This window comes from Balaenoptera acutorostrata, chromosome 10, assembly GCF_949987535.1.
Source record: "Balaenoptera acutorostrata chromosome 10, mBalAcu1.1, whole genome shotgun sequence".
NCBI classification, from domain to species: Eukaryota; Metazoa; Chordata; class Mammalia; order Artiodactyla; family Balaenopteridae; genus Balaenoptera; species Balaenoptera acutorostrata.
In genome coordinates, this window is record NC_080073.1 from 87081560 (window position 1) to 87104736 (window position 23177).

General features: G+C 42.7%; 2 protein-coding genes across 4 annotated transcripts in view; one reads left to right on the forward strand and one right to left on the reverse strand.

Moving 5' to 3' along the window:
• The window catches only part of CARMIL1 (capping protein regulator and myosin 1 linker 1), a 316754-nt gene extending 296703 nt beyond the window's left edge, over nucleotides 1–20051 (reverse strand). For 2 of the 3 annotated variants that reach the window (XM_057554263.1, XM_057554262.1), the window contains exon 1: nucleotides 19951–20044. The gene's annotated coding sequence lies outside the window, so the exon portion shown is untranslated. Of the gene's footprint in view, nucleotides 1–19950 lie in introns of all 3 variants that reach the window. The other variant, XM_057554259.1, reaches the window with a different exon arrangement.
• The window catches only part of LOC102997685 (cytidine monophosphate-N-acetylneuraminic acid hydroxylase), a 269255-nt gene that overhangs the window by 79972 nt on the left and 166106 nt on the right, over nucleotides 1–23177 (forward strand). The window lies entirely within an intron of this gene.

Here is a 23177-nt window from a genome sequence, read left to right on the forward strand (position 1 = left end):
TTAGACTATGTTGCACATCTAACTAATGTAGCAACAAACAACTATTGCCGTATGAACTGCAAAAAAGGTGGCCATCAGTGGAAAAATGCAGATCAGGTCAAGGAACTTCTAATGAAGTAGAAAACACAGACAGGTACCCAAACAAATGAAATTCAAGAAAGACAAAATATAAGTACATAAAGTGCTACTACACTCTGTTCAGTTTTCTAATTTAAAGTTCCAAATGGTTGATAAATATCTGAGAACACTTTTTACAAACACAGGTACTACTGCCCACTTTTAAAATCACCAGGGTGGGCTTCCCTGATGGCGCAGTGGTTGGGAGTCCGCCTGCTAATGCAGTGACACGGGTTCGAGCCCTGGTCCAGGAAGATCCCACATGCCACAGAGCAACTAAGCCCATGCGCCACAACTACTGAGCCTGCGCTCTAGAGCCCACGAGCCACAACAACTGATCCTGCGTGCCTAGAGCCCGTGCTCCGCAACAAGAGAAGCCACCGCAATGAGAAGCCCGTGCACCGCAACGAAGAGTAGCCCCCGCTCACCACAACTAGAGAAAGTCTGCGCGCAGCAACAAAGACCCAACGCAGCCAAAAATATAAACAAACAAATAAATAAATAAAATCACTAGGGCACTATAGAAAACAGTTTGGTGGTTCCTCAAAGAGTCAAACACAGAATTCTCATATGATCCAGTAATTTCACTCCTAGGCATATACCCAGAAGAACCGAAAGCAGGGAGCAGTACCATCGATATTCACAGCATTATTCACAACAGCCAAAAGGTGGAAACAACCTAAGTGTCCAGTGACAGATGAATGGATAAATAAAATGTGGAACGTCCATACAATGGAATATCATTCGGCCATAAAAAGGAATGGTGTTCCAGTACATGCTACAATGTGTATGAGACTTGAAAACATTATGCTCCGTGAAATAAGCCAAACACCAAAGGAAAAGTATCGTATGATTCTACTTACATGAGGTAACTAAATAGGCAAATTCATAGAGACAGGAAGTAAAATGGTGGTTTCTGGGGGCAGAGAGAAGAAAGAAATGAGGCGTTATTGTTTACTGGATACAGAGTTTCTGTTTGGGATGATGAAAAAGTTCAGAAAATGGATAGTGGTGATGCTTGGATTGTGAATATACTTCATGCCACTGAACTTTACTCTTAAAATGGTTAAAATCGTAAATTTTATGTGATCTACATTTAACCATAGTTTTTTTTAAGTTAAAATACATTTTTTAATGGCTGGGGCATAAAGCGGCTCAGTGAACACGTCATCAATGGTAGAAACAGGCAGGGGCCTCCCTTTCCCCTCCTAGAGGCCAGTAACTTACACGAGGCTACACATTCACAGAAGAGGACAATTATCTCCAAGTTCCCATGAGAGAGACGTTGTATTGCTTTATTTTGTGTGCTCCCAGCACGATAGCCAGGGCTACCCATAAAGAAAACTTTAGAATAAAAAATTATCAACAGCCCCCATTGCATGCACCTCACTAGATAAAATTTAAGAGCCCAAAGTTGAGACTGCGGGCAGCAATGCCGAAAGAGCAGCTTGCATTAGGGAAGCAAGAGTGGGAACCAACTCCCTAGTCAACTTGCCACTTGTTTTAACTACTTAGCAAAATGAATGTCAGTAGATGTACAATAATAATACTTTGAGGAAAGCTCCACAGTTTACCTTGGGGGCAGGGGGTGGGGAACTAGTAAGTTATCTTACCTTTTGAAAAGCAAAGAAAGAAGGACTCTCAAAGGGAAAAACTCTTCATGCATTATTAACTGAATGAACTGGGCCCTCTTCTCCTAAAATACTAAAAGCTCTCCTTCCCACTTACTCTCACAGTATTCCTAGAAGGAAGCTTTTCCATCCCCACACTATTAACTAAAACAGCAGACCTAAGGACTTTTTTTTTTTTTTTTTTTGCCGTGCCACGGCATGCGGGATCCTAGTTCCCCAACCAGGGATCAAACCCGCACCCCCTGCATTGGAAGCTTGGAGGCTTAACCACTGGGCCACCAGGGAAGTCTCCTAAGGATGTTTTCAAAAGCCTTAGCACTAACCCTCAGGTCTTCCAATTCCCAAGTCCCCACAAGGAGAATGGCTCTGTAAGTGCCCCTACATCTTTCCCCAACTAGACAGACACACAATGCCTGTTGTTTTCTGCCACCGGGACAGCAGGGGGACAATTCTGCTCAGAGTAAGATTCAGAAGTGCCAAAATCCAACCCTGATAAACATGTGCGACAAAGCTTCTCACATCTCTACAGGAACTCAAAGCAGCAAACGCGCTGCTGTAGGCCAAAGGGCCAGACTTCCCAATGGGATTTTAACCTCATCAAAGTAATAAAGTGTATTCAATCCTAAAACACAAAGCCAGCCCATACCAGCGGTGTGAGACTCGAGAGTTCCCAGCAACTGCTCTGTCCTAGCCTCACTAATAGAAGTTTTCAGTTTTTAACAGTATAATTGCAATAGTTAACAAGCCCTAACTAACAAAAATTATTTGACACAAGAGGAGTGAGAGCTCTGAATCCTGGAATCTTAGATCAAAGGATGCATTTTCCTACTTGAATGTCCTTTAGGACATCCCAGTTATGAGGTCAAGCAATCCACACTTGAACTTGTCCAGTTCCAGGGAACTCAAGCTTCCACCCTCCACACAAATCAGCAAATTCTATTACTGGACAGCTCTGGCTGTTGGGGAGATTTTGAGTTTCAAGACAATCCTCAGGCCCTGGTAGTTTTTATCCATTGCCCCCAGTTGGGGACTATAGACAATAAATCCACGCCCTCTTCTCTGTGACGGCCCCTGCCATGTGTGAGGGCTGCTCAGCACTGCAAGAAGGGAACTCGTAATATAAACTGCACACAATCTGTGAGATTAGTGTAGGTAAGGAAACTCTCCCCGCCCCATTTCTCAAAACTTGTTTTAAAGCAGAGTATTCTGAAATTACCCTAAACATTTATAATAAGCAGACTGACATCCAACCCAACTTCTCTTCCTCAGATCAGACCCAATGGAAGAGATTCCTGAAAAAAAGGTTTCTTCTTTGACTTTAACTCAATCAATTCCCAAGGCACTGCCTTCTTCCTTCCAGAGTTCCTTTACTCACAGATGGCATGCAATAATTATTTGATAAATGAAACATTTCAATAATCTTCCTAAAAATAGGATGGACGAATGTGTCTTCTTGACATATTTTTTTTTCCAATTGGCTAATTTGTAAAGCATCAGAAGCAGATAACGACAACAGTCCAAACGGATATGCAAATTCTAATATATAGGTCCTTTGTGTAAAAGATAAAACACTGAAATAAATAAGTTGTCAGCCTTTCTCTGAGTTCCTTGGAACCCTGGTGCCCTATGAGATGTTAACCGGTGCTTTATGACATGTACAATGTATATTAAGTAAGAATGCTAAAGGTTCTGAGAATAGAGAAAGGAGAAACCTGTTTAGGTTTGGGAAACACAGGGTCGAAGTCCTTGGGCAGGAGCACTTTGCCGCCAGCACATCTTGTTCATATCTTGGGAGCAGGATCTCTTCTCCAATTTAGGAAACACAGGCTTGGAGCTACACAAGGTTTATATGTTAAAATGGGTTGCTAGTGGAACCAATAGGAAATGAGATGCTTTCTTGGCTTTTCCAACAACTGTAGGTGAACTTTCAGATGTCAGTTCTACTTGTTTAAAAATAATAAAATCACACATAATTTTATCACACAAAAGCAATGAAGTGTCATCTCTGAAAGCCTAAGAAAAGAAATCCTTTCATTGAATCGGCATAACTCTCATGATGGAAAGAAAGACTATCTTTCCAGGCAAAGGAGGAGCCAGTAACCAGCAAAAAGTTCAAAGTACATCCAATTTCTCTCCCATGTAATTGATGAAACCAAGCCTTCACAAACAGGAAATAAATCACTCTCTCTGACATGATATGCAGGAAGGAAAACAAGAGAAGTGACTCATTTGCACAAAGGTTCACATTCCTGAGACAGTGGCACAAACACTGCACAGTACCACAACAGGGAGATGTGACCACCTTTCTTTTGAAGCATCCCATAGTCTCCTGGGTTAGGAACTGGGCGTAATGGGAAGCAGAGCTCAAGTGAACTAGTCAGGGAGCACTTCATGGCTTTGTTAACTGCACTAATCATTCTGACCAAAGTAGAGTCCAGTCCAAGGGTCTGCAGCTGGACATCCCCCCCCACTTACTGCTTCACTGTTATTGGTCCCTGCATCCCGCACGGGCTAAATTAAAGATGCACTACGTCACATAAGGCTGCTGAGTAAAGAGACTTACCAGGTCCCTGAGAAACCAGTTTGGGCTTGAAATTTGTACTCCAGGCCTGGGTCCTTTACTAGGCAACTATTCTGTGTCTACCATGAAAAGATCACTACTAGGGCTGAGGGGCTTGGTACACAAGTACAATAAGGAAATAGCCCGAGGCTCTGGAGTAGTTGACAGTCTCCTCAAGGATACTAATTTGAGAATAAGAGAATTCTGATTATGTTCTTGGTTGGGCCCCAAATCTTTTAAGCAGGACTTGAAAATAAGCACTGGCCCAACATTCCCAGACTCTATTACCCTAATGGAACTCAGCCAACTTTCCAAACAACAATGTAAAATATACTGTATCTCCACTCACTCCTCTCCAGAGGGATTTGTGTGAAGGAATCCAATAGATTTGCTACATGAAGGTATTCATATTCTTTCCCAGGTTTTAATGGGAAAGAGAGGGAGGGAAGGATGACTGCAGGGATGAGGGAGGTACCAATGAACTATATAGGGTTGATGTCAATAGTGCAAACCGGAAAGAAATTTCTGTAGGCCCACTGAATTTTTAAGAAAATGATTCACAAGGTTAATTTCAACATTCTACTGCCGGTATTTCCACTGGTTTTTTGTTTGCTTGTTTGTTTGTTTGAAGGGTCTAACTCTTAGCACATCCCTCAAAAGAGACGGTACTGAGATCCCTTCACAGGAAATACTGAGAAAATGTTATTGGAGTCAAAGCAATAGATCCTTAGAATGACTACGGTGAGTTGGCCTCTTTGGTCTGCTCTAAGGAAGTGAAGCCCGGCTTGAGGTTTCCTGAAATGTGCTCTACGCAGGTTTCTTTGGGGCAAGTCAATATAACATGCTGAAACGAACAGCGTCCACTGTCCATTCTTTCCTGTAATGTTAACTTCAGTTGCCTCTGAGAGTGTTTTTAAATAAAGAGGCGGGGCTACCCAGGTGCTTCTGAGACACAGACAGCCTGAGAGTCTCTGCTTTAAGGAAGCAGCGTGCCACGAAGCCAGTCTGCAGAGACCACCTGGTCTTCCAACCTAGTACGGATTTGTTGGGCCCATTCAGGTGGCAAAGAATAGACATACACTGAAGCCAACTCGGTGAATGATGGTCTACCATGAGGATACCTAGAGGAGTAAGCAAGGCTGGAATCCCTATCAGCAGCTGCCCAGCTGGGTCTCCTAGAAAACTGAAAAATACTCTTCCAAGATACGGTCAATAGTTTGATTCACTCAACTTTTGGAATCATCCTTCAAAAGCAGCCGTCCAGGGCTCTGTCACCCTCTTCCCACTGTTCTTACCACAACTGGCTTATCAACAGCCTCTTCACGCTCCGTGGCTTCTGCTTGTACTGGGGCTTTTACTGCCTTGTGCCTTCTACTTTCTTCCGCGTCTCTCTCCATGTCTCAGACTCCCAAGAGGAAGAATCCCTGTCCCATACAGATCGGCCCTGTGGGCCAGAGCTGGGAGGTATATAGGCTGTTGGGTGGCCCACAGAGGCTTATCTTGGTGGTCACAACCACCCCTAGTTCAGAGATGCTGAGGAAAGGAAACCCCCAAAAGGAAGCTGTGGATGTGACAGACTCTCAGAGGGGACCAATATGACCAGCAGACACCTAGCATGACCTGCCTAGTAAAAGACATTCCCCTAAGCAGATTTCAAAGTTCTGTATATGGTGGGTTATGATTATTCCTCAGTAAGGCTTATTCTACAGGCATCTAGTTGGAGCTTACTTAAGACTCTAACCCAGTGTTTCTCAAATTTCAGCGTGCATCAGAATCACCTGAAGGGCTTGTTAAAACGGATTGCCAGGCCCTATTCCCAGTAGCTCTGGATGTGACGCCTATGAATTTGCATTTCTAACAGGTTCCCAGGTGATGCTAAAGTTGCTGTTCTCAGGACCGCACATTGAGAACCACTGGCCAAATCAATGGTTTTAAGATTAGGTATCTTAAAACAAGACAAACTTCTGTTTGGCGCCATCTGTTATTTTTGTTATATACAGACATAGGGATCTAAGTACTTCAAAAGTAAGTATTTTAAAGTGCCTATGGATTTGTAATTAAATTAACCAAAGCTATATTACAGAACATACATTTTCAGCCTTCAATATAACTTTATAAGCTAAGTATGACAAAGTATGCATTTGTTCTCTGACATTTGGGGACCCGCTGATCTAAACCAGTGGTTCTCAACTGGGGGCAATTCTGCCACCCAGAGAACATCTGACAATGTCTGGAAACATTTGTATTTGTCAGAACCGGGAGAAGGGAAGGCTGCTGCTGGCGTCCAGTGAGTAGAGGCAGGGATGCTAGTAAAACACCCAGTAACGCACAGGCAGCCCCTAAAAGCAAAGAATTATTGGGTGCAAAATCAATAGCAATGCTGCGGCTAAGAAACGTTGGTCTAACGCTTATTTAGAAAGGGAGAATCCAGCACGGCCAGGAGTCCTCAATGGTGGAAAAGCAGAGCTACACGAGCCCATGAACCCAAATAAAGCCCCTAGCATCAAACAAGAGCCATCATAACCGAAACCCAAGAGGAAGCAATCTGAGTGAGGTACCACGAACAGGTGGCAGGGCCCGTGGGAGCCCCACGAGGATGAACAGGGGCCAACTACTGATTTTTGGCTTTTTTGAGATCTGACTTGAAAGTGAAAGAGGAACTCGAGTATATTTCTGAATACATCGGGATCTGCAGGGAAAAGGAGGCATAAATGTACCCACAGAAAATGCACAGTCCTGTCTTCAGAGACATACATCTCAACAATGTACATACCTAAACCCTTTCTTAAAGAAAGATTTTTTTCCGAAATCCACATACCCTCTTTAAGACCAGCAGAGTGAAAAAAATCCTAAACCCATTTGTGGAGACAGCTGATACTGGCTTCAAGAGCTCTGAGCAGAGCAAACATCAAAACAGGTATCTTGCACAGAGCCAGGAAAAGATGCAAAGTAGAAGTACTTCTCTGGGGACTTCCCTGGTGGCACAGTGGTTAAGAATCCGCCTGCCAATGCAGGGGACATGGGTTTGATCCCTGGTCCAGAAGATCCCACATGCCGCGGAGCAACTAAGCCTGTGCGCCACAACTACTGAGCCTACGCTCTAGAGCGCAAGCCACAACTACTGAGCCTGTGTGCCGCAACTACTGAAGCCGGTGCGCCTAGAGCCCGTGCTCCGCGACAAGAGAAACCACTGCAACGAGAAGCCCGCATACCGCAATGAAGAGTAGCCCCCCGCTCCCCGCAACTAAGGAAAGCCCGCGCCCAGCAATGAGGACCCAACACAGCCAAAAATAAATAAATAAATTTATTTTTTTAAAAAGAAAAGAAGTATTTCTTTGGGGATATTTAGATACTATATATCCAAGTAATCTATGACTATGGATACATAACCAGATTCTCATATCATTTAGCACAGTTCACTGCAACACCCCTCGCAACAGTAACCATAGCTAAGACTTGAGGACTTACTCTATGCCAGACACTATTTAAAATATTTTATATGGAATGTCTCATTTAATTTTCAAAACAAGTCTAAAGGTAGGTTCCATTATTATACCCATTCTATGGATGAAAAAAGTGAGGCACCGAGAGGTTAAATAACTTGCCCATAGTTAGTAGTTTTAGGATTCTAACCCAGGCAGACTGATCCCATAACACAGAGGAAGCCGCTAAGAGAGTGGGAAGTATAAAATGTCTGCAAAGATATTTAAAAAGGAAAAAAAAGCCATCCCTGAATTTCAGGCTAACTATACCACAAGCATCACTCTCCAGAATATGAAAGTATGGAGCCCTACTCCGATGGGTAGAGAAACTGCCTATTCCCAGGGAACACAGAGCCTGCCAAAAAGGACCCGAGTATGAAGGCTTCCTGCACACACAGCATTGCTGACAACACTTGTTCAGTTCCACGGACAACCTGCGCATATCTGATGTAAAGACAGATGCTTCATTAAGTCTCTGCAGTGAGAACTCACAAACGGGAGGATGCTTAAGAAACTCTAAGTGACAAAGTGATAACAGCCTCTCCTTTGCTCCAGTTGCTTTGTTAAGAAGCAACACTAGACAGGAAGGATTGGACCGACTTCTTGCATCCAGGCCTTGTGGAGAAAGAGAGAAATATTGACAGGGACGACCTACCATGTTCCTCGCAGAGACCACTTAGAGGAGTGTAAACTGATGCAGGGTTAAGGGCTACTGGAGCTTCCAAAGTTTTTCTTCTAGAGAGGAGAACTGTTGAAACGGAAACAGAACTTCACAGTTAATTCACCAATGATGAATTTTGAGGGGGTAAAAGTTCTGATACGGAGCAGGATGCCCAGGAGATTGAAATGGAGACAGCCACACAAGCCAAGTGCCGAATGAACTAAGCCTTTCTCTGCAGGCTGGTTTTGATTTCCATCAGCACAGGCAGTGCCTGTGATTCAGTGAACTAAGTTGTACAAAAAGTTTCCCCAGACTGCAACATTTTTGCTACCCCAAGGATGCAGGCAAAAAATAGAAACTGGCTCATGGAGACTTAAAGGAAAAAGGGCTGAAATGTTCCAAGCGCCAAACTGATCTGTCCAAGAACCACAAGTACTTCTCTCCAGGTCTCGGTTTCATTCTCATGCCTAGGAGGGATGATCCAATCTTCTTTTGGTTGCTAGTGACAACCGATTTCAGACAGATGAATTCAGGAAACCGAAAATGCCCACTGGTAACACCTAACCAACCAGCCTGGACTTACTTCACTAGCCATATTTTAGCTCAGATTCAACAAGAGAGTGTTGCTGGGCCCCTTAGGCCTGGGAGTCAGGAATCAAACTGCAGAGAAACTGTCTTAAAAGAGACTTTGCAAGACTTTGGAAATCTCAGTAACTTCCCCACTTCTGGTTCTATTTTTTCCCTTGTCTCTTCCACACTGGGACTGAGCATGTAACTCTGAAAATGGAAGGGGTCCTATGTGCTTGTTTTCTGATAAGCATAAAAGGTTCCCTGAGGAACCTCATCCCACCTGCCAGTCTTGGAAAGAAAGATAACCACAGGCAACATGGTACCCCAGGGCAGCACTGAAAGGAGAGAAATGCAGGCTGAACACTCGAGGGTCTCACCAAGGAACATGGGGCTCCAGGAGCAGCTGCTCGTGGGAGCAGAGCCCCAGGGTCCTCATGACCCGGACACACCCCCTCAGGGGTGGGGAGACAGGGAAAGGGTGAGGTAGTGGGAAGAGAAGCAAGAACTACTCTGCAGGTGCAGGTGGGGTGGGGAAGGACCATGCCACTTAAGAGATGGATGTTAGCTACACAGGTGAAGTCAAGTGCCTTCAGAACTGCCTGAGAGAAAAAGCAATGTCTCCTTTCCTTATGATACTAAAATATCTTCTAAGACACCAGATGAGCTGTACATGCATCTTGGTTTAGGGTTCTTCTTAGCTACGTTCCATCCAATGAAAGTGCCATGGGCCTTATCAGTTGCACATCTGCTCAACTACCATTCATCAGAGCCTCAAGGACCCAAGGTAAGAAAGTCTTGAGACCAGAGCAAAGAACAAAGATCTAAATTGTATAATGCAGTCTCACATCGAGCTGGGGTTCAGCCAAGAAAAAGCTGTGGCTGATTCAGCAGAAGCCAGGGCCAAGCAAGACCTGGGACTCCAGAACCCACCAGCAAACACCAGAGCCACAGGACTCCTTGCCTGCAAACATACTCCAGTAGAAGACAATGACGCATCCACCCAGGCAGACTTAAAAGGGCCCTAAACTGCAAGGAAAAAGCTTGCCTCGGGAGCTAGGGTCCAAGGAGTCCTTGCCTAAGAAATATAAGGACCTGAAAAAAGAGAACCAGCCATTCTGCTAAGCAGACCTTTCTAAAGACAATAAAATTAATGCGATGAGGGAATTATTCTCTATTGAGACTTCCTGAATAACAATCAGGTGAAAAATACATCCTTTAAAAAGTCTGTCAGGCAGCAATTCCACTGCCAGGAATTTATCCAAGAAAAATAAAAGTGAGGATGTGTCACTTATAAGGCAAAATACTGGAAGCAACCTAACTATCTCATTATAAGTGTTAGATGAATTATGGTATACCTCTCAAGTGGGCTAATAGAGTGCCAGGCAGAAATTCAAAACATTTTATATATATATATGTATATATGTATATATATATATAATATATGTGTATTATATATAATATGTATTATATATATATATAATATATATATAATTGTCATGGAAAGCTTTGACCTCAAAAAGTGAAATTTAAAAGTAGGTTACAGGGCTTCCCTGGTGGCGCAGTGGTTGAGAGTCTGCCTGCCAATGCAGGGGACACGGGTTCGTGCCCTGGTCTGGGAAGATCCCACATGCCACGGAGCAACTAAGCCCGTGAGCCACAACTACTGAGCCTGCGCGTCTGGAGCCTGTGCTCCGCAACGGGAGAGGCCGCGATAGTGAGAGGCCCGCGCACCGCGATGAGGAGTGGCCCCCGCTTGCCACAACTAGAGAAAGCCCTCGCACAGAAACGAAGACCTAACACAGCCATAAATAAATAAAAATAAATTAAAAAAAAAAAAAAAAAAAAGTAGGTTACAAAATACGATTCAGGATTCCATTTTAAAAACAGATCATAGGGGCTTCCCTGGTGGCGCAGTGGTTAAGAATCTGCCTGCCAATGCAGGGGACACGGGTTCGAGCCCTGGTCTGGGAAGATCCCACATGCCGCGGAGCAACTAGGCCCGTGAGCCACAACTACTGAGCCTGCGCGTCTGGAGCCTGTGCTCCGCAACGGGAGAGGCCGCCACAGTGAGAGGCCCGCGCACCGCGATGAAGAGTGGCCCCCGCTCACCACAGCTGGAGAAAGCCCACGCATAGAAACAAAGACCCAACACAGCCAAAAATTAATTAATTAATTAATTAATTTTTAAAAAAAAAACAGATCATATAGTTTATGTATGTTAACATAGAAAAATTTTTTCCAATGATTACATCCAAATTGATAGGACTAGGTGATGCTTCAGTTTTGCTATCTTATATTTTATAACTTTTTAGTAATGCAAATAGCATAGATACTTTCAAAATTTTAAAAACAACAAGAAGAAAACTTTTACTTGGCCAAAGCAATGTGCAGCTGGTACTCTTCACCTGGCCGACTGCACCCACACCAATGTTTCCTACAGAGTCTGGAGAACAGATTCTGTGATGCCACACACTGCATTCTCCCCTTCAAGAGGCACAATCCACAAAAGCCCATTAAAGACTCTGAGAAAGTCTGTTTAATTCAGTTTTAACAGTGTTTGCCAAACATTTGTGATCCCAAAACACCTACAGCTTAAAAGGCTCACTGGTAAAGTAGGATGAGTCCAAAGCAAGGCGATCAGAACAGTGGAAAGTCTGAAAGCAATGTCCTCCAAGGATTAAGATTTGTAGGAAGTGAGCATATTTCGCCTGAGGACTAAAAGACCAAGGAAAAACATAACTGTCTTCAAATACCTGACCCGCACTCATGTAGGAGGGAGCAAAATTGTCCTATGATGTTCCAGCAGACTACGTTACAGTGAATTCAGAGAAGTTACTGAGAAGCAGGTTCCAGCCTGAACTAAGAAAGGGCTTTCTGGGATTCTTGCTTTTCCCATCACCAGAAACACTGAAGCAGAAAGTTGATACTCAGCTATCAGGGATGCTACAGAAGCAACTTCTCATAGGCTAGGGTGCATGGTTAGATGGCCACCAAGAGTCCTCCAGCCTCAAGATCTTCCGGGCAGCAATCAAGAGGGGCCAGGTCTGAAGAAACTTCCCCAGAGTCAGCTTAAGCCAATCTGTCCACACCAGATCCCGTCTGGAGGACACGCCTACTCATCACAGTCAAGGCCCGTAAATGTCTCCTGAGACCCCAAAGCCCAGGGATCAGTAGGAATGGACACACCTGCCTCCTTAGTGGGAACTCAGCACATTCATCTCAAACCTTTGCCACAGGCTGGAGATGCTCTAAGCACAGTTCAGGGCATTTGTACAGCCCTGCTTCTACTTCTAAGAGGACTTGCTGTGCACCCAGCGTGTCTAGAGAGACAAAGATACCTACTGGCCAAGGTTCATCGAGAGATAATGTTTTCAAAAAAGAAAAATTCTCTCCCAAACAACCAAGATGAAGGAAAGGACCCAATGGGTGAAAGTGAACAGACTTTTATGTAAACACACACACACACACACACACCCCACCACCAAGCATCCTTCTTTCCTCCCTTTATTTTACCCCTCTTTTCTCAAAGAGTTGGAGAAAGAGAGAGAGAGAGAGAGGGAGAAACAGAGGGAGAGAGAGAGGGAGAGAGAAAGTGTAATAGGGCACAGGAAGATTTAGACAACAATAGGCCCCATATATACCAATCCAAATCTTTGTATTCTGTTCAAAGACAACAAGCTTTTTAGAAAGGGGAAGAGTTCTATCCATCAGATTTTAGTTGCATTTTCAATCTACTTTAACAATAGATATTAACAGCGTTTCTAATGAAATGAAACATTAAGGTGTTACCGTAACCTTTCACTAAAGCCTTTCTGTTTTGTTTTCTCTGTACCTATTTTACAACTATGGAAAATGAGTTCTTCCAATTCACGGCATATTCTAGTTAGATTTCCCGGCTCCTCCTTGTCCACAATGGCCCCTTCACAAGACTGGAACACTCCCTCTCCTCCCCCAGGGTGTACCTAAATGCCCCTTCCCAGGGTGCCTAAATCCCAGAGGCTGGAAAAGAGTATCTTTTTAAGAACCATGAAAAGTTATACCAAGGCTGGTGTATGTTCAACAGCTTCTTGCCCAAGGTCATTTGACTCACCTAACCCAACTACAAAAGAAACTGGGGCAGATGCAGATGAGAAAGTAGAATGTAAATGCAGCTCAGGTAACAAGTTCAAGTTGGCCAGAACTGTCTCCTGGAAACATGTGCCCAGAGCCATAGCCTGCCTCCAACCCCTACCCAGAGATCAGCGGGGGCTGACTCCAGGTCTGAGTTGGGGTAAATTCTGAAGCACTCAAATGCGGATTATTTTATTTTGAGTTTCCCAGAACTTTTGCAGGACCCTTGGCAACAATGTGTGCTCTCTGATACCTACTCCTGAAGATTGTTTCAATGTTGTTGCTGTTTCCTAAAGCTCAATTTTCTAGTCATGTAACTTCACCCAGGTGCTTTGAAAATTACCTATGCACTGAATTGTAAGTGATCCTTAAAAGTTGAAGCTCCTAAAGTTCCACAAAGAGAACTGTTCAAATTACCCAACAACTGGTACAAGAGCCTCCTGCAGAGGGAAGTAAACCCGGAGGCCTAGAACAACGATTTTCCAATAGCATTCTTCAGAAGCCGCTGCAATCTACAAACATCTGATGTGAATTTCATTCTTACTTCTATTTTAACTGCTGGGATAAAACACAAACACATGATTTGCTGTTACACCAAATTTAACTTACTGGAGATCAACAATGAGGTAAGCTTAGCTGTCAGGATACCCCACTTTTATGCAGAACTCAGGATAAAGTGTCTCCTGACATCTCTATTTCCTTGGAAAGCATCCTGAGATTGCAAAAGTAGCTATTTTAAAAACTGTGAAATTTGTACTACTTAAAAGGTAAACAGGGAGTCTTTCTATACTAAGGAGCCAAAACAAAATCCAATCTCCCCTCTATTTCTAAGTTATGTTCATCAAAACAGCCTCACACAAATCACTGATTGGGTTTATACTAGTATTTTGGATTTTAACTATAAACTTGCAAAACACACTTACACTCCTAAAATAGCACTATTTTATTGGTCCCATGGAAAATTATGTGTTTTTAAAGGGTACAACTGATTTAAAAAAAAAAAAAAAGTCTGGAAACCATCGGCTAAGGTTGATGTCACCTGAAAGTAGCTGCAAAACGTAATTTCCAGAGTGAATATTTGTCTGAGAAGTGACTATGCCATGGGTCGTGCTGCTGAATCAAGTTAGGTATTAGAGACAGGGGAATTAGGAAAATATTAAACAGACTAGCCACAAAAAATGAGCATGGCCTCGTGTAAAAGAACAATGCTTTCCGTATCAGAGACTGAGGTTTAAACTAATCCCTGATTATGTGGGCCAGATGCTTACAAAACTTTTAGGTGAGAGATATTCCCTTTTTAATGCATTTTTAAAAAATAAACAGGTAGGAGTAGAGTTTATATTTTAATGAAAGACAGCACTGCCACCAAAATATTTTAAGGCTACATGTTACCCCAAATAACGTCCTTTTACTTTTCCTCGTCTTAAAGTTAACTTAGTTATTCCAATCAAGCCAAATCCAGATGCTCAAAAGTTATAAATAAATAGCCAAACAAGAGAAAATACATTAAAGAGATTCAGGTTAACTTTTCAAAAGAAAATAAATGAACGACGGATGAAGTGTTTTCAAGGGAACAGGTGAACAAACTGACATGGTTACATTTCCATGCCATTCCTCGACATGCTCAGTCTAATAAGAAAGGGAGTCCTGCTTCTGCCCCATTTTAAGAGGGATGTGGAAGAACAAGGGGTTGGCAAAGATGATCAAACCCAAATTCCAAAGTGAAACAGGAAAAACAAAGCTGAGACCAGGAACGGATCTTCCGCACACTTCAGAGGCACCATTCTGGAGCGAGAGACACATTCCTCTCCCGCAGACGACCAACAGCAGGAGCGTGGGTGGGGGACCTTGCTTTCCCCCCGACAACATTTTTCTTTCAACCATTAGTCCTCAAAAAAAAAAAAAGGCCAGGCAATACCAAACTGCCTGGATCACACATGCATTGCTGGTAGGACTACACAATGACTCAGCCATTCTGGAAAATGGAAAACGACGGCTTCTAAAAAAAAAAAAAGGCAATTCCTATACAAACCCACAATTATACTCATTGGCATTTCAAAGGGAGAAATGGAGACTTATTTTCACACCAAAATCTAAACAAATGTTTATACCGGTTTTATTCCTAAGAGTCCCAAACTGGAAACAACTTACAAGTCTGTCAGTGGGTGAACAAAGTGTGGCGTATCCTACCATGGAATACGCCTCAGAAACAACAACTAAAAAGGAACAATGGATACACACAACTTGGATGAATGTCCAGGGAATTATCAGAAGCGAAAAGAGCCAATCTCAAAAAGGCACACATACTGTGTGATTACACTATCCAACATTTTTGAAGCGACAAAATTATGGAAGTGGAGAACAGATCAGGGGCCACCAGCAGTCAGAGAAGTGGCGGGTGTGTGGGTGTGGCCCTGAAAGGCAATGTGAGGGATCTCTATGGTGGTGGAAATGTTCTGCATTTTCCGGTATCAGTGTCAACATCTTGACTGTGGTCATGTCCCACAATTTTGCAAGATAGAGGAGACTGGATATAGGGTACAGAGGATCTCTCTGCATTACTTCTTATAACTGCAGGTGAACCTACAATTACCTAAAAACGCAAAGTTTAATGGGAAAAAAATGTGTAAATTAAATTACACTTCAAAAAGTCCAGGTACTACAAAACTTGGGTAGAGAATTCAAGTAGCAAATGGGAGGAAGGACTAAGAGTCCAGGGAACACAGAATCTCTTCCCGATGACATCACCTAAAGACAACAGAGAAAGGTAGTACAGCAAAAGACGACATGGTGCTAGTGTGTGGCTTGTGGCAGACCTGCCCACCACTTAGATAAAAAGTACAGGCCAGGGACTTCCCTGGTGGTCCAGTGGTTAAGACTCCGTGCTCCCACTGCAGGGGGCATGGGTTCGATCCCTGGTTGGGGAAACTAAGATCCCACATGCCGAACAGCACGGCCAAAAAAAAAATCCCAAAAACGTACAGGCCAAAGAACTGTCCGCCAGGAGGACACTCCAAGTGACAGAGAACCTGTTCTAGTCTGTTCCATGTTCCCTTTAACTGTTCCCAAAGGCACCAGCTTGGACCTGTTCCATCCCAGTTTCCCAAACTATGGCCAGTAGGGTCTCTGGCCATATAAGTTTGAGAAAGACAGTATACTTCTGCTCATTCTGAGAAATCTACTACGCACAAAGGTGTACCAAGGGCTCTGAATCAAAGCCATGCAGTAAAGACGCTGGTTTATCTTTGTTTACCACTTGACTGTCAAACTTGTTTGACCATAGAACACTCTTCCCCCGAACATCGATTTCTGATTTCACTGGACCAGCGCATACCTTAGGAATTTGGGATCTCGTCAGTTGCACTCCAGCCAGCTTAAAAGGTACCATAAACTATGAATAAATATTGGCCTTATAGTGAACTAAGCTCAATCCCTCAATAAAGGCAGTGAATACTTGGGCATGGAAAGAATAGGCATTTTCTGTGCCACTGAAAAAACAGAATGCACAACCCTTCGGTTCCTTCTGCTTTATCATTTGTTGGGTCTTCATCATGTGCTAGGCATTGTGCTAAGCACTGTGAAGATACATCCCAGTTAATCTACAAAGAAACCATATACAAATAGAAGGTCTGTTTCATTAGAGAAAGGAATTGAGGCTGAACAATGTTATAAAGTGGTTAGGCTGCAGTGTGAACTAGGCATGACTCAAGGTCCAAGGCCTTAACCGCTGAGTCCTACTGCCTCCCTAAAAGAGGGGAGGATAAAGTTCATGTGATGGTCATTAGAAACAGGTGGTGGGAAGAGACCTGTTTAACCAGTCCCAACTTTCACCTGATCCCAATTGCAAGAAAAAGAATCAGCTTTACACCCAGACATTCTCCACCCCGTATCCCTTGCTCCAGCTGTACTTAGTATCTGCCTCTAACATGCTAAGCTCTCTCTGGCTTCCAGGCATATTCTGTTTCCTTTGTCTATAACATGCCTCTGCTCTCTTCCCTTAGTAACTCTTATTCATCCATTGGGTGTCAGTTTACCTTTGCCTTCCTTCTGGAAGTCTTCCCTGACCTTCAGGCCTGAGTCAGGGGTTCCTCCCATGTGCCCCCAATCATCTTGCTTATAGCACATCTCAAAGCACTGCCTGTAGAGATGTTTACCTCCCAACTCGACTCTGAGCTCTGGATCCCATGAAGTCAGAATCTATGTCCATCTTGTACATCTGGCACATGGGAGAGGCTCAACAAGTGTGGAACCAAGCAATGTATAATGTTATCAATCAATCAGTCAAATCCACACAAGGGAGCACTAATCCTTCTAAAGTCCAAATCTTCCTGAAAGTTTGCAACCACTGAACAACAAGCCAAAGGATATTTTCTTTCTATGTTGAGCATAATGGGGAAGTGGATAGGCTCTGAGTGAGACAGATCTGGGTTCAACTCCCAGCTCTGTCATTCATTAGCTGGATGACCTGAAACAAGTTCCTTTAGCCTCTCCAAATCTCAGTTTCCGCAAATACAGATGTAAATAGTGCCTACCTCAGAGAGCTGCTGCTGGAGCGAATACGGCAATGCATAATCAAGTGTCCAACAGAGCCTGCTGAATAAACATTAGCTCTTATGACCATGAGAAGGAAGATGAACCCTCTACAAAAGATAAGCTAGAAATAGCATAAAGTCTCAGTGTGAAAAGAAGGAACCAAGTCCTATATAACACACTCCCAGCTTTATAAGGAAGGACACTAAGAGCGGGGGCGGGGGGGGGGGGGACGGCACTGGGGGAAAAGGAACAAGAAATAAAAATCAGAACAGAAATACTGATTTAAGCCAATTCAGGTATACCCTATTTTACTGAACTGACAGCCAAAAGAAAGTCAGAAATGCAAATTATAAGGAGATTCCCAATGTTTTAATTTAAGTAACTGAATTTCTCTGAATTCAGAAACTCCAAAATCAACAACTTAAAGAAGGTTAATTCATAGACCATCCTGCTCAAACCTGAAGCTTGTCAAAGCCTGAATATTTTTATTAACAATTCCTGCCCCTGCAAGTAAGGAACAGGCAAGACAAGTTTACCCAAGCCACTAGAAACTGCTTAGATTCCAGATTTGGGGAGATAAATGCTTAAATTCAAATACATTTGTAATTTGGTTACAACCTTAATCAACTCCAGCTGATGTTAAGAGCCCCCCCCCACAACATCTTAACAGTAAGTACCAATCATAACTATTCTTTAATGGTGCTAACTTTATTACACTGGACATGTAAATTTGTCTTTGCACTTTTAACTTTGCAAATTTTACTCATGGCCTGGGTTTATGAATAATACTCTGATGAATAGTGTCCATACCAAATAACACCACATACCATGTCAGACTGTTGCAGGAAACCTACTTGATATTTAAATTGTATAAAGGTGAATCCATCTTGTGAAGATTTACTGTAAACGTATAAAACAACAAAGGGAAGAAACAAAATTTCTTCTCTCTGCACTACCACTGCCAAAATATACCTCTACCCTATGGCTGAACAACAATAAGTAAAACATACTTTAAGGAAACTTACTCTTTATTAAAACTAAATAAAGCAGAATGATGACACCAATCATTTCTGCTATTGATAACCTTAATGATGCAGTCTGTGTGAACACATTTCATTGCAGGGCAAAAGTCACTCAATCAAGTTTTTCCACTTCAATTTCTCTGCCATCCTGATTTGTACACAGAGAAATAGAAGTCATCCATCAATACCACAATCCTTCCATCCACAGGGGAAGGCAGTCAGATATTTCAAAAGATTCTCAAGACAGATGGTATCAGAAAGATACTTCAAATTCCGTGGCAACTTCAACTGAAGAAACAGAATATTAAAAATATTCTTTTAATGACATATGCTTGGGACTTATTTTAAAATACTCCAGAAGTTTGAGGTGGGGGGAAACGGTGATGAGATAAAACAATATTGTCGAAATGCTGAAAACTGTTGAAGCTGGATGAAAGGTATACAACAAAGTTCAATATACTATTCTCTACTTTTGCATATGTTTAAAATTTTCTAATGATAAAAAGATAAACAAAAAGATGAAACCGAATAGTCTCTCCAACAAAAACACAAACAAGGTGTATTTACCTAAGCTTAAATTAAGGTTTGCCACAGTTTCAACACAGAAACCACTAAAACACCACAAAAGGCTTTTCACCTCTCTAAAGGTACAGCTCAGGCACTGACAACTCCCTAGCAATCCTGTGCTCAACAAGGGCCAATCCCTCAGCCCCCCAGCAACTCTTCTCACAAGCTAGAGGGAAGAGCTGGCATTTCCCTCCCAAACACCAAAAACCAATTTAAAAAGACAAATGTTTTCTTCGCCTTCTCAGACCATCACCCCGAGATGGCTGTGGATATAACATTTGAGAAAATTTAATAATTAAACTGACATAGGAGGAGTTTAAAAAATTCATCTCAAGTCCTCACAAATAAAATCAGATGATCAGCCACAACAAAGATAATAAGCAAGCTCCCTTTAACATCCAACTTTGAATAACTTGAAAACGGTCTCTAGGAGATGACCTAGATGAGGGTGACTTCTTACAACATTAAGAAAGACAATTTTTGAAAACTTCAGTCTCTAAAATTTAAATTAACCCTACTTTTAACTTTTAGTGGACAAATATTCCAACTAACCTAGGACAAAATGGGCATCAGAACTTTCGAACAAAATATAAAACACAGAACCAGTGCTGCATGAAAATTAGGCAATCAAAACAATAGAGGGGAAAACATTTTTACTTCCAAACTTTTTTTTTTTAAGAAAAACATTAATACTTACCAGCACTTTGTTTTCAACTTTGTCTCCCTTCACTTCCAACTTTACTTTCTTCTTCAATGCAATCTTTATCTTTCTGCCAATAACATCCTTTATGCTTTCTGAAATAAAGGAATAATTTTGTTATATTCTTTTATTAATAAGAGAAAAGCATTGGGGAGGACAGCATCTGAAGGAGCATTTTTGGTTGTTTTTTTATTGTTGTCTTTTGTTTGTTTGTTGTTGTTGCTTGTTTTAACAAGCCTGATAGTTATTGGTTAACAAGTATTTGATGAACGCCTACTTTGTGCCTTGGACCATGTGCTCAGATGCTGAGGCAAATATAAAAGCATATGATATAATACCAGTCCATGCAAGGCATGATATAATCTTGCTGGGCAAAGAGGATAAGCACACACAAAGAAAAAAAAAGAAGCAAGGTCAGGCAGTAGCATAGAGCACTATATTGCAGGCACTATATTGCAGGCAGGCAGACCATAAGCACAACAGGAATTCATAAAATCCCTTGGCTGGTTACCTCTGGCCCCCAGCAGACTCTGTATTCATGACCATGCCATATACATATTATCATTTTCTAGGAGTGCCTTGACATGAAGGTTGGGAAATATGGCAAAGAACCAGAACCGGCCCAAACAATTTAGTCAGGGTGCTCCTGGCCATCTGTCCTTTCAAAATCTTAGTACCACCACATCCCCAAAGAGTGGTCAAAGGCGGAACTGAGAGAGAAGGGGAGACTTGAAAAGTTGGATGGTAGTGGGAAGGCCCTTCTGGGACTCCCGTGAGGACCCCAAACTGAACAGGTCCCAAATCAAAGTCACTATTTTCCCTGCTCCTCCTCTGGCCCTTAATGAAGCTAGAAATCTTGTTTATCTCCAACTCCATTCTCTCAGGGAGCCAGTCACCTACTCTCCTAGGACCACCTCCTAAACAGCTCCTGACCCGTGGGCTTGATCCTGCATTCAGGGCCTCAGAATCTCTCACCGAGACTAAGCCTACCACCTCCAACCTGTCAGCCCCCTGTACCACACCTCCCCCAGAACTAAAGCGACCCTTCCAAAGCCACAGATCTGATCATGTCCCTCTTGCTCTATGAGCCACAGTCATTTTTGGATTAACCCAAACCTTACAGCAGGCCACTCAAGGCCTTTCACACTCTTCCAGCTTAACTTCTCAGCACACGTCCAATTATCTCTATCCTCTCCACCCTTTACACCCCTAGGGTCCTGTATATATTATTCTCTTTCCTGGGCTGCACTTTCCTTATTCTCCTGCTGGTTAGATTCTACCTTCCTTCAAAACACAGCAAACTCCTTTATACCCCCACCACTCTGAATTGTGTATTATAATCATTTTGGTTTATTCATATATTCAACAAATATACCTAGTGTGCCAACTACTCTACTAGATGCCGGGCTAGAGATGACCCCTGCCTTCCACAAGTGCTTACCATCTAGTGGATGATCGTAAGCCACTAGATGGATTGATGTCACTAGATGAATCTGCACTCACTACCATGAGATCATGGACAAGAAGATACATGAAGGTTTCAGGGAGGAGGGGACCCTTGAGCTGAAGCTTGAAGGAGTAGGAAATAGACCACTGGTTTCCAAAGCGCAGTGTACAATACAATCCATTGGGGTGCAGGAAGAAAACAGAATTTCTACTTCTATTTGCAACGTGTTGCAGTTTATGTTTTGGATTGCACACAGTAAATGAAGTATGCATGCAGCTTAACAATATATGCTTATTAAGGGGTGATCAAAATATTCTTATTGGAAACCCACCACAAAGAGTTTAAAGCCACTCAGATAAGAAGAGTGAAGGAGGGGAGGATAGGGCAGTGCCAGCAAAGAGAAGGGCATGGGAACAAGAGAAAGTACAGTTTGCCCAGGGAACAGCAATGAGGTGGAATGTTGGCGGGGGCGGGGGATAGGTCGGGGAGCTCATTGCTCGGGGAGTTCTCTAGGCAGCTCCTATCTTATCAGAACTCAAAACGGGTACAGGCTACTCGTCCCTCCCCTAAAAAGAACTGTGGGAAATGAGCATCTGAAAGTGATTTAAGAATATATACACAAAGAAAAAGATGGGAAAGTTATATACCCATAGGTCAAAAGTAGCTATCTTGGAGTGGTAACATGGGTGACATATATTCTCATTCTTCTCTGCATTTAATTTTTTTAAATAAAAAGCCTGTATTACTTTAATAATCAGAAAGATACACAACACATTTTTTAAATGCCTTGGGGGATTAGCTTCAGGGACTATACTGAGGTTTTCACATGGTTGCCATTTTGAATTGATGAGAGCAGAACTCCTGCAAGCACTTGAAATTAGAGACTAAAGCAGATGCAGGAATTTCCCCTAGCCCAGGCCAATTAGACCATTTAAAGGCCCAGAAAAATCATATTGGGCCTATCACAAAAACATGTGTCCCTTGTTTGAAAGATATGTGAGATGGGCAGGACTCGATAAACACAAAAATTCCATTTCTAGATAAGGGTTAAATTCAACTTTTAAAATATACCAAAGGATTTATTTTGAGGACCGTCAATATAAACCAGGTACCTTATTTCCATCCTATCCTTCATTGCCCTTTTTCTTGGGTAATCACCTAAACTTTTCACCACCAGGCTCAAGGACAACTAATTAAAAACTCTGCCACCTTCTTTAGTTATCCTTATCCCCTGGCCAGCGGGGCAAACCCTCCCCTAAATTCTCTTTCTCAGGACCTCTGGAGGCATCTTCAGAGGTTGTGGGTGTTTGTTTCCTTCCCGGAAGGGTGTTGGAAAGATCTCAGCCTCCCAGAACTAGATGGACCACTCACTCCCAGTGGACTCTACAGGGTTGGGGAGAGAAGAGGCATGACTGGGGGGGAGGACAGGGTAGACTTTATACCCTAAATTCGGTAGTTAGGTTTAATTCAACAAAAGCAGAAGCTTCCATCTTCCATACAAGCCTAGCAACAGCTTCTTCACATCTAGTTTCACCTGCTGAGTTAACAGTCACTAATGGAAGAGCACACACAAACTCCTCCAAAGTATTACTGCTAAAAGGTGAAACAGAGGGGCAAATTCCTCAGATGCAGATGAATGGGCGGTTAGAACTCGTCAGCACTGATTAAACATCATCCTTCTGAGCTGTAGGCTGTGTAGTGTGCCAAGAATGGGACAGTAGGAATATAGGTCACTGGGGCTCAAAACACACACGCACACAGAAACACATACATTGTT